The following is a 14,096-nucleotide window of genomic DNA, read 5'->3' as shown; positions in this document are numbered from 1 at the left end:
CTACCAACTCAAAGCCACATACTTTGCTCGTACAAACGGGCAGTAAGCATTTCATTTACTGCTGTTGACTTTGTGTGACTGACTTGGTCCCAAGAACAACATTTTTTTCAAATGTGTTTCTGTCTACAATGAGTCATGAGGAAAAAGAGTGGAGAGGAGAAGTCAGAAAATGAAAGAGCATAAACAGCTTGAGAGAGAAGGAGAGGAGTAGGGGCTTAGCTATTTAGTGGTTTGTTAAGTCTCTCTCTCTCTCCATACCTCAGTCCCATCTCTCTCTCTCTCTCCTTCACTCTCTCTCTCTCTCTCTCCATACCTCAGTCCCATCTCTCTCTCTCTCTCTCTCTCTCTCCTTCACTCTCTGTCTCTCTCGCCCCATACCTCAGTCCCATCTCTCTCTCTCCTTCACTCTCTCTCTCTCCTTCACTCTCTCTCTCTCTTTCTCCATACCTCAGTCCCAACTCTCTCTCTCTCTCCTTCGCTCTCTCTCTCTCGCGGACATCCTGCACATCTGGATTCCTCTCTCCCTGTTCCTTTACTCTTCCCTCTCTTCCCTCTCCTTCCCTCCTCTGCTCCATCTCTCTCCTCTTTTTCCTGTGGCTGTCTTCCCTCTCATTCCCTCCTCTGCTCCCTCTCTCTCCTCTTTTTCCTGTGGCTGTCTTCCCTCTCCTTCCCTCCTCTGCTCCCTCTCTCTCTCCTCTTTTTCCTGTGGCTGTCTTCCCTCTCCTTCCCTCCTCTGCTCCCTCTCTCTCCTCTTTTTCCTGTGGCTGTCTTCCCTCTCCTTTCTCTCCTTCCTTCCTCTGCTCCCTCTATCTCTCCTCTTTTTCCTGTGGCTGTCTTTCCTCTCCTTCCTCTCCTTCCCTCCTCTGCTCCCTCTCTCTCTCCTCTTTTTCCTGTGGCTGTATTCCCTCTCCTTCCCTCCTCTGCTCCCTCTCTCTCTCCTCTTTTTCCTGTGGCTGTCTTCCCTCTCCTTCCCTCCTCTGCTCCCTCTCTCTCCTCTTTTTCCTGTGGCTGTCTTCCCTCTCCTTCCTCCCCTTCCCTCCTCTGCTCCCTCTCTCTCTCCTCTTTTTCCTGTGGCTGTCTTGCCTCTCTAGTTTGTGTGTGTGAGCCTGGTGACGTCCAGTAATATGGGCCACAGGAATCATGAATAAACCCACTGTGTCTGTCTATAGTCTTATCCGTTATATACAGTGCCTTCGGAAACTATTCAGACTTATATATATATATATACAGCCAGGGTACAGCCTTACAGTCAGGGTACAGCCTTACAGTCAGGGTACAGCCTTACAGTCAGGGTACAGCCTTACAGTCAGGGTACAGCCTCACAGTCAGGGTACAGCCTTACAGTCAGGGAACAGCCTTACAGTCAGGGTACAGCCTTACAGTCAGGGTCCAGCCTTACAGTCAGGGTACAGCCTCACAGTCAGGGTACAGTCTTACAGTCAGGGTACAGCTTCACAGTCAGGGTACAGTCTTACAGTCAGGGTACAGCCTCACAGTCAGGGTACAGTCTTACAGTCAGGGTACAGCCTCACAGTCAGGGTACAGCCTCACAGTCAGGGTAGAGCCTTTACAGTCAGGGTACAGCCTTACAGTCAGGGTACAGCCTCACAGTCAGGGTACAGCGTTACAGTCAGGGAACAGCCTTACAGTCAGGGTACAGCCTTACAGTCAGGGTCCAGCCTTACAGTCAGGGTACAGCCTCACAGTCAGGGTACAGCGTTACAGTCAGGGAACAGCCTTACAGTCAGGGTACAGCCTTACAGTCAGGGTCCAGCCTTACAGTCAGGGTACAGCGTTACAGTCAGGGTACAGCGTTACAGTCAGGGTACAGCCTTACAGTCAGGGTACAGCCTTACAGTCAGGGTACAGCCTTACAGTCAGGTTACAGCCTCACAGTCAGGGTACAGCCTCACAGTCAGGGAACAGCCTTACAGTCAGGGAACAGCCTTACAGTCAGGGTACAGCCTTACAGTCAGGGTTCAGCCTTACAGTCAGGGTACAGCCTCACAGTCAGGGTACAGTCTTACAGTCAGGGTACAGCCTCACAGTCAGGGTACAGCCTCACAGTCAGGGTAGAGCCTTACAGTCAGGGTACAGCCTTACAGCCAGGGTACAGCCTCACAGTCAGGGTACAGCCTGACTGCAACAGATTTTTCTTAAGTCAGAGAGGAAAAGGAGATAACTATTTTAAAATCTTTGTCTTAATGTATCTATCAATTTAAATCTAATTAGGGTCCCATGGGAAACACTGACCAACACTTTGGTTCCTACTCTCAACTCTGTTCTTTACATTTCCATTCGTTGTCATGCCAAAAAAACTGCATTCCAAGGAACTACTTTATTCCAACTAGAGGTCAACCGATTAATCGGCATGGACGATTAATTAGGGCCGATTTCAAGTTTTCATTACAATCGGTAATCGGCCTTTTTGGACACCGATTATGGCCGATTACATTGCAATCCACGAGGAGACTGCGTGGCAGGCTGACCACCTGTTACGCGAGTGCAGCAAGGAGTCAAGGTAAGTTGCTAGCATTAAACTTATCTTATAAAAAACAATCAATCTTAACATAATCACTAGTTAACTACACATGGTTGATATTACTAGTTTAACTAGCTTGTCCTGCGTTGCATATAATCAACGCGGTGCCTGTTAATTTATCCTCGAATCACAGCCTACTTCAACTTCGCCAAACGGGGGATGATTTAACAAAAGCAAAGTTAAGACATAATAACATAGTTAACACATAGTGTCACTAACAAAGATAACTACCCAGGAACTACTAACTACAAAGGAAAAAAGGCTGCCTAAGTATGATTCCCAATCAGAGACAACGATAGACAGCTGTCCCTGATTGAGAACCATACCCGGCCAAAACATAGAAACAGACAACATAGAATGCCCACCCCAAATCACACCCTGACGAAACCAAATAGAGTAATAACACGGCTCTCTAAGGACAGGGCGTGACAGTTCTGAGCAAGGAACTTAAACGTTAGCTTTTTTTACATGGCACATATTGCACTTTTACTTTCTTCTCCAACACTTTGTTTTTGCATTATTTAAACCAAATTGAACATGTTTCATTATTTATTTGAGACTAAATGTATTTTATTTATGTATTATACGATGTTAAAATAAAAGTTTTCATTGTTCATTCAGTATTGTTGTAATTGTCATTATTACAAATAAATATATAAAAACCGGCCAATTAATCGGTATCGGCTTTTTTGGTCCTATAATAATCGGTATCGGCTTTGAAAAATCATAATCGTCCGACCTCTAATTCCAACCATAAAATGTAAATGATCATTGTATTATTCTAAGATTCCAACAGTTTACCGAAGTGTTTTGATCTAGAGTACCCTCCCAACCCTCACTAGTACTAACACCCCTACAGTAGACCATGACTGTAGTCTACCCTCCTAACCCTCACTAGTACTAACACCCCTACAGTAGACCATGACTGTAGTCTACCCTCACTAGTACTAACACCCCTACAGTATACCATGACTGTAGTCTACCCTCCCAACCCTCACTAGTACTAACACCCCTACAGTAGACCATGACTGTAGTCTACCCTCACTAGTACTAACACCCCTACAGTAGACCATGACTGTAGTCTACCCTCACTAGTACTAACACCCCTACAGTAGACCATGACTGTAGTCTACCCTCCTAACCCTCACTAGTACTAACACCCCTACAGTAGACCATGACTGTAGTCTACCCTCCTAACCCTCACTAGTACTAACACCCCTACAGTAGACCATGACTGTAGTCTACCCTCCCAATCCTCACTAGTACTAACACCCCTACAGTAGACCATGACTGTAGTCTACCCTCCCAACCCTCACTAGTACTAACACCCCTACAGTAGACCATGACTGTAGTCTACCCTCCCAACCCTCACTAGTACTAACACCCCTACAGTAGACCATGACTGTAGTCTACCCTCACTAGTACTAACACCCCTACAGTAGACCATGACTGTAGTCTACCCTCCTAACCCTCACTAGTACTAACACCCCTACAGTAGACCATGACTGTAGTCTACCCTCACTAGTACTAACACCCCTACAGTAGACCATGACTGTAGTCTACCCTCCTAACCCTCACTAGTACTAACACCCTACAGTAGACCATGACTGTAGTCTACCCTCACTAGTACTAATACCCCTACAGTAGACCATGACTGTAGTCTACCCTCCCAACCCTCACTAGTACTAACACCCCTACAGTAGACCATGACTGTAGTCTACCCTCCTAACCCTCACTAGTACTAACACCCCTACAGTAGACCACGACTGTAGTCTACCCTCACTAGTACTAACACCCCTACAGTAGACCATGACTGTAGTCTACCCTCACTAGTACTAACACCCCTACAGTAGACCATGACTGTAGTCTACCCTCACTAGTACTAACACCCCTACAGTAGACCATGACTGTAGTCTACCCTCCCAACCCTCACTAGTACTAACACCCCTACAGTAGACCATGACTGTAGTCTACCCTCCTAACCCTCACTAGTACTAACACCCCTACAGTAGACCATGACTGTAGACTACCCTCACTAGTACTAACACCCCTACAGTAGACCATGACTGTAGTCTACCCTCACTAGTACTAACACCCCTACAGTAGACCATGACTGTAGACTACCCTCACTAGTACTAACACCCCTACAGTAGACCATGACTGTAGTCTACCCTCACTAGTACTAACACCCCTACAGTAGACCATGACTGTAGTCTACCCTCCCAACCCTCACTAGTACTAACACCCCTACAGTAGACCATGACTGTAGTCTACCCTCCTAACCCTCACTAGTACTAACACCCCTACAGTAGACCATGACTGTAGTCTACCCTCACTAGTACTAACACCCCTACAGTAGACCATGACTGTAGTCTACCCTCCTAACCCTCACTAGTACTAACACCCCTACAGTAGACCATGACTGTAATCTACCCTCACTAGTACTAATACCCCTAAAGTAGACCATGACTGTAGTCTACCCTCACTAGTACTAACACCCCTACAGTAGACCATGACTGTAGTCTACCCTCACTAGTACTAACACCCCTACAGTAGACCATGACTGTAGTCTACCCTCCCAACCCTCACTAGTACTAACACCCCTACAGTAGACCATGACTGTAGTCTACCCTCCTATCCCTCACTAGTACTAACACCCCTACAGTAGACCATGACTGTAGTCTACCCTCACTAGTACTAACACCCCTACAGTAGACCATGACTGTAGTCTACCCTCACTAGTACTAACACCCCTACAGTATACCATGACTGTAGTCTACCCTCCTAACCCTCACTAGTACTAACACCCCTACAGTAGACCATGACTGTAGTCTACCCTCCCAACCCTCACTAGTACTAACACCCCTACAGTAGACCATGACTGTAGTCTACCCTCACTAGTACTAACACCCCTACAGTAGACCATGACTGTAGTCTACCCTCACTAGTACTAACACCCCTACAGTAGACCATGACTGTAGTCTACCCTCCCAACCCTCACTAGTACTAACACCCCTACAGTAGACCATGACTCTAGTCTACCCTCCTAACCCTCACTAGTACTAACACCCCTACAGTAGATCATGACCTTAGTCTACCCTCCTAACCCTCACTAGTACTAACACCCCTACAGTAGACCATGACTGTAGTCTACCCTCCTAACCCTCACTAGTACTAACACCCCTACAGTAGACCATGACTGTAGTCTACCCTCCCAACCCTCACTAGTACTAACACCCCTACAGTAGACCATGACTGTAGTCTACCCTCCTAACCCTCACTAGTACTAACACCCCTACAGTAGACCATGACTGTAGTCTACCCTCCTAACCCTCACTAGTACTAACACCCCTACAGTAGACCATGACTGTAGTCTACCCTCCTAACCCTCACTAGTACTAACACCCCTACAGTAGACCATGACTGTAGTCTACCCTCCTAACCCTCACTAGTACTAACACCCCTACAGTAGACCATGACTGTAGTCTACCCTCACTAGTACTAACACCCCTACAGTAGATCATGACTGTAGTCTACCCTCCTAACCCTCACTAGTACTAACACCGATACAGTAGACCATGACTGTAGTCTACCCTCACTAGTACTAACACCCCTACAGTAGACCATGACTGTAGTCTACCCTCACTAGTACTAACACCCCTACAGTAGACCATGACTGTAGTCTACCCTCACTAGTACTAACACCCCTACAGTAGACCATGACTGTAGTCTACCCTCCTAACCCTCACTAGTACTAACACCCCTACAGTAGACCATGACTGTAGTCTACCCTCACTAGTACTAACACCCCTACAGTAGACCATGACTGTAGTCTACCCTCCCAACCCTCACTAGTACTAACACCCCTACAGTAGACCATGACTGTAGTCTACCCTCACTAGTACTAACACCCCTACAGTAGACCATGACTGTAGTCTACCCTCACTAGTACTAACACCCCTACAGTAGACCATGACTGTAGTCTACCCTCACTAGTACTAACACCCCTACAGTAGACCATGACTGTAGTCTACCCTCACTAGTACTAACACCCCTACAGTAGACCATGACTGTAGTCTACCCTCACTAGTACTAACACCCCTACAGTAGACCATGACTGTAGTCTACCCTCCCAACCCTCACTAGTACTAACACCCCTACAGTAGACCATGACTCTAGTCTACCCTCCTAACCCTCACTAGTACTAACACCCCTACAGTAGATCATGACCTTAGTCTACCCTCCTAACCCTCACTAGTACTAACACCCCTACAGTAGACCATGACTGTAGTCTACCCTCCTAACCCTCACTAGTACTAACACCCCTACAGTAGACCATGACTGTAGTCTACCCTCCCAACCCTCACTAGTACTAACACCCCTACAGTAGACCATGACTGTAGTCTACCCTCCTAACCCTCACTAGTACTAACACCCCTACAGTAGACCATGACTGTAGTCTACCCTCCTAACCCTCACTAGTACTAACACCCCTACAGTAGACCATGACTGTAGTCTACCCTCCTAACCCTCACTAGTACTAACACCCCTACAGTAGACCATGACTGTAGTCTACCCTCCTAACCCTCACTAGTACTAACACCCCTACAGTAGACCATGACTGTAGTCTACCCTCACTAGTACTAACACCCCTACAGTAGATCATGACTGTAGTCTACCCTCCTAACCCTCACTAGTACTAACACCGATACAGTAGACCATGACTGTAGTCTACCCTCACTAGTACTAACACCCCTACAGTAGACCATGACTGTAGTCTACCCTCACTAGTACTAACACCCCTACAGTAGACCATGACTGTAGTCTACCCTCACTAGTACTAACACCCCTACAGTAGACCATGACTGTAGTCTACCCTCCTAACCCTCACTAGTACTAACACCCCTACAGTAGACCATGACTGTAGTCTACCCTCACTAGTACTAACACCCCTACAGTAGACCATGACTGTAGTCTACCCTCCCAACCCTCACTAGTACTAACACCCCTACAGTAGACCATGACTGTAGTCTACCCTCACTAGTACTAACACCCCTACAGTAGACCATGACTGTAGTCTACCCTCACTAGTACTAACACCCCTACAGTAGACCATGACTGTAGTCTACCCTCACTAGTACTAACACCCCTACAGTAGACCATGACTGTAGTCTACCCTCACTAGTACTAACACCCCTACAGTAGACCATGACTGTAGTCTACCCTCACTAGTACTAACACCCCTACAGTAGACCATGACTGTAGTCTACCCTCCCAACCCTCACTAGTACTAACACCCCTACAGTAGACCATGACTCTAGTCTACCCTCCTAACCCTCACTAGTACTAACACCCCTACAGTAGATCATGACCTTAGTCTACCCTCCTAACCCTCACTAGTACTAACACCCCTACAGTAGACCATGACTGTAGTCTACCCTCCTAACCCTCACTAGTACTAACACCCCTACAGTAGACCATGACTGTAGTCTACCCTCCCAACCCTCACTAGTACTAACACCCCTACAGTAGACCATGACTGTAGTCTACCCTCCTAACCCTCACTAGTACTAACACCCCTACAGTAGACCATGACTGTAGTCTACCCTCCTAACCCTCACTAGTACTAACACCCCTACAGTAGACCATGACTGTAGTCTACCCTCCTAACCCTCACTAGTACTAACACCCCTACAGTAGACCATGACTGTAGTCTACCCTCCTAACCCTCACTAGTACTAACACCCCTACAGTAGACCATGACTGTAGTCTACCCTCACTAGTACTAACACCCCTACAGTAGATCATGACTGTAGTCTACCCTCCTAACCCTCACTAGTACTAACACCGATACAGTAGACCATGACTGTAGTCTACCCTCACTAGTACTAACACCCCTACAGTAGACCATGACTGTAGTCTACCCTCACTAGTACTAACACCCCTACAGTAGACCATGACTGTAGTCTACCCTCACTAGTACTAACACCCCTACAGTAGACCATGACTGTAGTCTACCCTCCTAACCCTCACTAGTACTAACACCCCTACAGTAGACCATGACTGTAGTCTACCCTCACTAGTACTAACACCCCTACAGTAGACCATGACTGTAGTCTACCCTCCCAACCCTCACTAGTACTAACACCCCTACAGTAGACCATGACTGTAGTCTACCCTCACTAGTACTAACACCCCTACAGTAGACCATGACTGTAGTCTACCCTCACTAGTACTAACACCCCTACAGTAGACCATGACTGTAGTCTACCCTCACTAGTACTAACACCCCTACAGTAGACCATGACTGTAGTCTACCCTCACTAGTACTAACACCCCTACAGTAGACCATGACTGTAGTCTACCCTCACTAGTACTAACACCCCTACAGTAGACCATGACTGTAGACTACCCTCACTAGTACTAACACCCCTACAGTAGACCATGACTGTAGTCTACCCTCACTAGTACTAACACCCCTACAGTAGACCATGACTGTAGTCTACCCTCACTAGTACTAACACCCCTACAGTAGACCATGACTGTAGTCTACCCTCCCAACCCTCACTAGTACTAACACCCCTACAGTAGACCATGACTGTAGTCTACCCTCCTAACCCTCACTAGTACTAACACCCCTACAGTAGACCATGACTGTAGTCTACCCTCACTAGTACTAACACCCCTACAGTAGACCATGACTGTAGTCTACCCTCCTAACCCTCACTAGTACTAACACCCCTACAGTAGACCTATCTATTTATGTTTTCATTTTACAATAAGGCTGTAACGTAACAAAATGTGGGAAAAGTCAAGGGTCTGAATACTTTCCGAATGCACTTTATTTGAACACAGTAGAGGTGCGTGGGTAAAATCACCGGGGAAACCAATCCAGGAAATAAGCCATATTACATCCTACGTGTTGTAACTAGTGATACTGGTGTTGTTTGCTCTGTCACCTGTTAGTTCATAGGCCTCGACACCGTGATATATTGGCCTACAGGCCTCGACACCGTGATATATTGGCCTACAGGCCTCGACACCGTGATATATTGGCCTACAGGCCTCGACACCGTGATATATTGGCCTACAGGCCTCGACACCGTGATATATTGGCCTACAGGCCTCGACACCGTGATATATTGGCCTACAGGCCTCGACACCGTGATATATTGGCCTACAGGCCTCGACACCGTGATATATTGGCCTACAGGCCTCGACACCGTGATATATTGGCCTACAGGCCTCGACACCGTGATATATTGGCCTACAGGCCTCGACACCGTGATATATTGGCCTACAGGCCTCGACACCGTGATATATTGGCCTACAGGCCTCGACACCGTGATATATTGGCCTACAGGCCTCGACACCGTGATATATTGGCCTACAGGCCTCGACACCGTGATATATTGGCCTACAGGCCTCGACACCGTGATATATTGGCCTACAGGCCTCGACACCGTGATATATTGGCCTACAGGCCTCGACACCGTGATATATTGGCCTACAGGCCTCGACACCGTGATATATTGGCCTACAGGCCTCGACACCGTGATATATTGGCCTACAGGCCTCGACACCGTGATATATTGGCCTACAGGCCTCGACACCGTGATATATTGGCCTACAGGCCTCGACACCGTGATATATTGGCCTACAGGCCTCGACACCGTGATATATTGGCCTACAGGCCTCGACACCGTGATATATTGGCCTACAGGCCTCGACACCGTGATATATTGGCCTACAGGCCTCGACACCGTGATATATTGGCCTACAGGCCTCGACACCGTGATATATTGGCCTACAGGCCTCGACACCGTGATATATTGGCCTACAGGCCTCGACACCGTGATATATTGGCCTACAGGCCTCGACACCGTGATATATTGGCCTACAGGCCTCGACACCGTGATATATTGGCCTACAGGCCTCGACACCGTGATATATTGGCCTACAGGCCTCGACACCGTGATATATTGGCCTACAGGCCTCGACACCGTGATATATTGGCCTACAGGCATCGACACCGTGATATATTGGCCTACAGGCCTCGACACCGTGATATATTGGCCTACAGGCATCGACACCGTGATATATTGGCCTACAGGCCTCGACACCGTGATATATTGGCCTACAGGCCTCGACACCGTGATATATTGGCCTACAGGCCTCGATACCGTGATATATTGGCCTACAGGCCTCGATACCGTGATATATTGGCCTACAGGCCTCGACACCGTGATATATTGGCCTACAGGCCTCGACACCGTGATATATTGGCCTACAGGCCTCGACACCGTGATATATTGGCCTACAGGCCTCGACACCGTGATATATTGGCCTACAGGCCGCGACACCGTGATATATTGGCCTACAGGCCGAGACCACAACAAGACACAGCGGCAGAATAAATTCAACCAAATTCAACCAATTCAACCAGAATAAATGAAAGCAACATCTGTCTGGTGAAGTCCACAAAACATAACAGACCTCTAGCTACATGACCTACAGCACGGTCAAGCAAGGTTATGTTGCCGACATTTTCTGACTACTAAACAACTATTGATGTAGAACCACGGAGAGTTACCGCAAGTCGCAAAGAAAACAGAAGCTGCCTCCACTATTCCAGCACCATTTCAACATCCTCTAATCACCTCTGCTTAGACAACTAAATGATGCCAAATGCTCCCTGGCTTCCCTTTGCATTCAATGTTACGGGAGGCAACAATGTCATACTCTTTTTGACCAGACAGCATCCGATAGGTACTCTACCCATACTGAGACACAGCATCAGATAGATACTCTACCCATACTGAGACACAGCATCAGATAGGTACTCTACCCATACTGAGACACAGCATCAGATAGGTACTCTACCCATACTGAGACACAGAGGGGAGCTGTTTAACCAGACAGCATCAGATAGGTACTCTACTCATACTGAGAAACAGCATCAGATAGGTACTCTACTCATACTGAGACAAAGCATCAGATAGATACTCTACCCATACTGAGACACAGCATCAGATAGGTACTCTACCCATACTGAGACACAGAGGGGAACTGTTTGACCAGACAGCATCAGATAGGTACTCTACCCATACTGAGACACAGCATCAGATAGATACTCTACCCATACTGAGACACAGCATCAGATAGGTACTCTACCCATACTGAGACACAGCATCAGATAGGTACTCTACCCATACTGAGACACAGCATCAGATAGATACTCTACCCATACTGAGACACAGCATCAGATAGATACTCTACCCATACTGAGACACAGCATCAGATAGGTACTCTACCCATACTGAGACACAGCATCAGATAGGTACTCTACCCATACTGAGACACAGCATCAGATAGATACTCTACCCATACTGAGACACAGGGGGGCGCTGTTTGACCGACCCTGATACTGAACAGTAGACCCACCCTGATACTGAACAGTAGACCCACCCTGATACTGAGCAGTGGACCCACCCTGAACAGTAGACCCACCCTGATACTGAACAGTAGACCCACCCTGATACTGAACAGTAGACCCACCCTGATACAGAACAGTAGACCCACCCTGATACCGAACAGTGGACCCACCCTGATACTGAACAGTAGACCCACCCTGATACTGAACAGTGGACCCATCCTGATACTGAACAGTAGACCCACCCTGATACAGTAGACCCACCCTGATACTGAACAGTGGACCCACCCTGATACTGAACAGTAGACCCACCCTGATACTGAACAGTAGACCCACCCTGATACTGAACAGTGGACCCACCCTGATACTGAACAGTAGACCCACCCTGATACAGTAGACCCACCCTGATACTGAACAGTGGACCCACCCTGATACTGAACAGTAGACCCACCCTGATACTGAACAGTAGACCCACCCTGATACTGAACAGTAGACCCACCCTGATACAGTAGACCCACCCTGATACTGAACAGTGGACCCACCCTGATACTGAACAGTAGACCCACCCTGATACAGTAGACCCACCCTGATACTGAACAGTGGACCCACCCTGATACTGAACAGTAGACCCACCCTGATACTGAACAGTAGACCCACCCTGATACTGAACAGTGGACCCACCCTGATACTGAACAGTAGACCCACCCTGATACAGTAGACCCACCCTGATACTGAACAGTGGACCCACCCTGATACTGAACAGTAGACCCACCCTGATACTGAACAGTAGACCCACCCTGATACTGAACAGTAAACCCACCCTGATACTGAACAGTGGACCCACCCTGATACTGAACAGTGGACCCACCCTGATACTGAACAGTAGACCCACCCTGATACTGAACAGTAAACCCACCCTGATACTGAACAGTGGACCCACCCTGATACTGAACAGTGGACCCACCCTGATACTGAACAGTAGACCCACCCTGATACTGAACAGTGGACCCACCCTGATACTGAACAGTGGACCCACCCTGATACTGAACAGTGGACCCACCCTGATACTGAACAGTGGACCTACCCTGATACTGAACAGTGGACCCACCCTGATACTGAACAGTAGACCCACCCTGATACTGAACAGTAGACCCACCCTGATACTGAACAGTAGACCCACCCTGATACTGAACAGTAGACCCACCCTGATACTGAACAGTAGACCCACCCTGATACTGAACAGTAAACCCACCCTGATACTGAACAGTGGACCCACCCTGATACTGAACAGTAGACCCACCCTGATACTGAACAGTAGACCCACCCTGATACTGAACAGTAGACCCACCCTGATACTGAACAGTAAACCCACCCTGATACTGAACAGTGGACCCACCCTGATACTGAACAGTGGACCCACCCTGATACTGAACAGTAGACCCACCCTGATACTGAACAGTGGACCCACCCTGATACTGAACAGTGGACCCACCCTGATACTGAACAGTGGACCCACCCTGATACTGAACAGTGGACCCACCCTGATACTGAACAGTGGACCCACCCTGATACTGAACAGTGGACCCACCCTGATACTGAACAGTAGACCCACCCTGATACTGAACAGTAGACCTACCCTGATACTGAACAGTAGACCCACCCTGATACTGAACAGTAGACCCACCCTGATACTGAACAGTAGACCCACCCTGATACTGAACAGTAGACCCACCCTGATACTGAACAGTGGACCCACCCTGATACTGAACAGTAGACCCACCCTGATACTGAACAGTAGACCCACCCTGATACTGAACAGTAGACACACCCTGATACTGAACAGTGGACCCACCCTGATACTGAACAGTAGACCCACCCTGATACTGAACAGTGGACCCACCCTGATACTGAACAGTAGACCCACCCTGATACTGAACAGTAGACCTACCCTGATACTGAACAGTAGACCCACCCTGATACTGAACAGTAGACCCACCCTGATACTGAACAGTAGACCCACCCTGATACTGAACAGTGGACCCACCCTGATACTGAACAGTAGACCCACCCTGATACTGAACAGTAGACCCACCCTGATACTGAACAGTGGACCCACCCTGA

Source organism: Salvelinus fontinalis, unplaced genomic scaffold, assembly GCF_029448725.1.
Source record: "Salvelinus fontinalis isolate EN_2023a unplaced genomic scaffold, ASM2944872v1 scaffold_0028, whole genome shotgun sequence".
NCBI classification, from domain to species: Eukaryota; Metazoa; Chordata; class Actinopteri; order Salmoniformes; family Salmonidae; genus Salvelinus; species Salvelinus fontinalis.
This window is presented reverse-complemented; position numbering follows the sequence as displayed.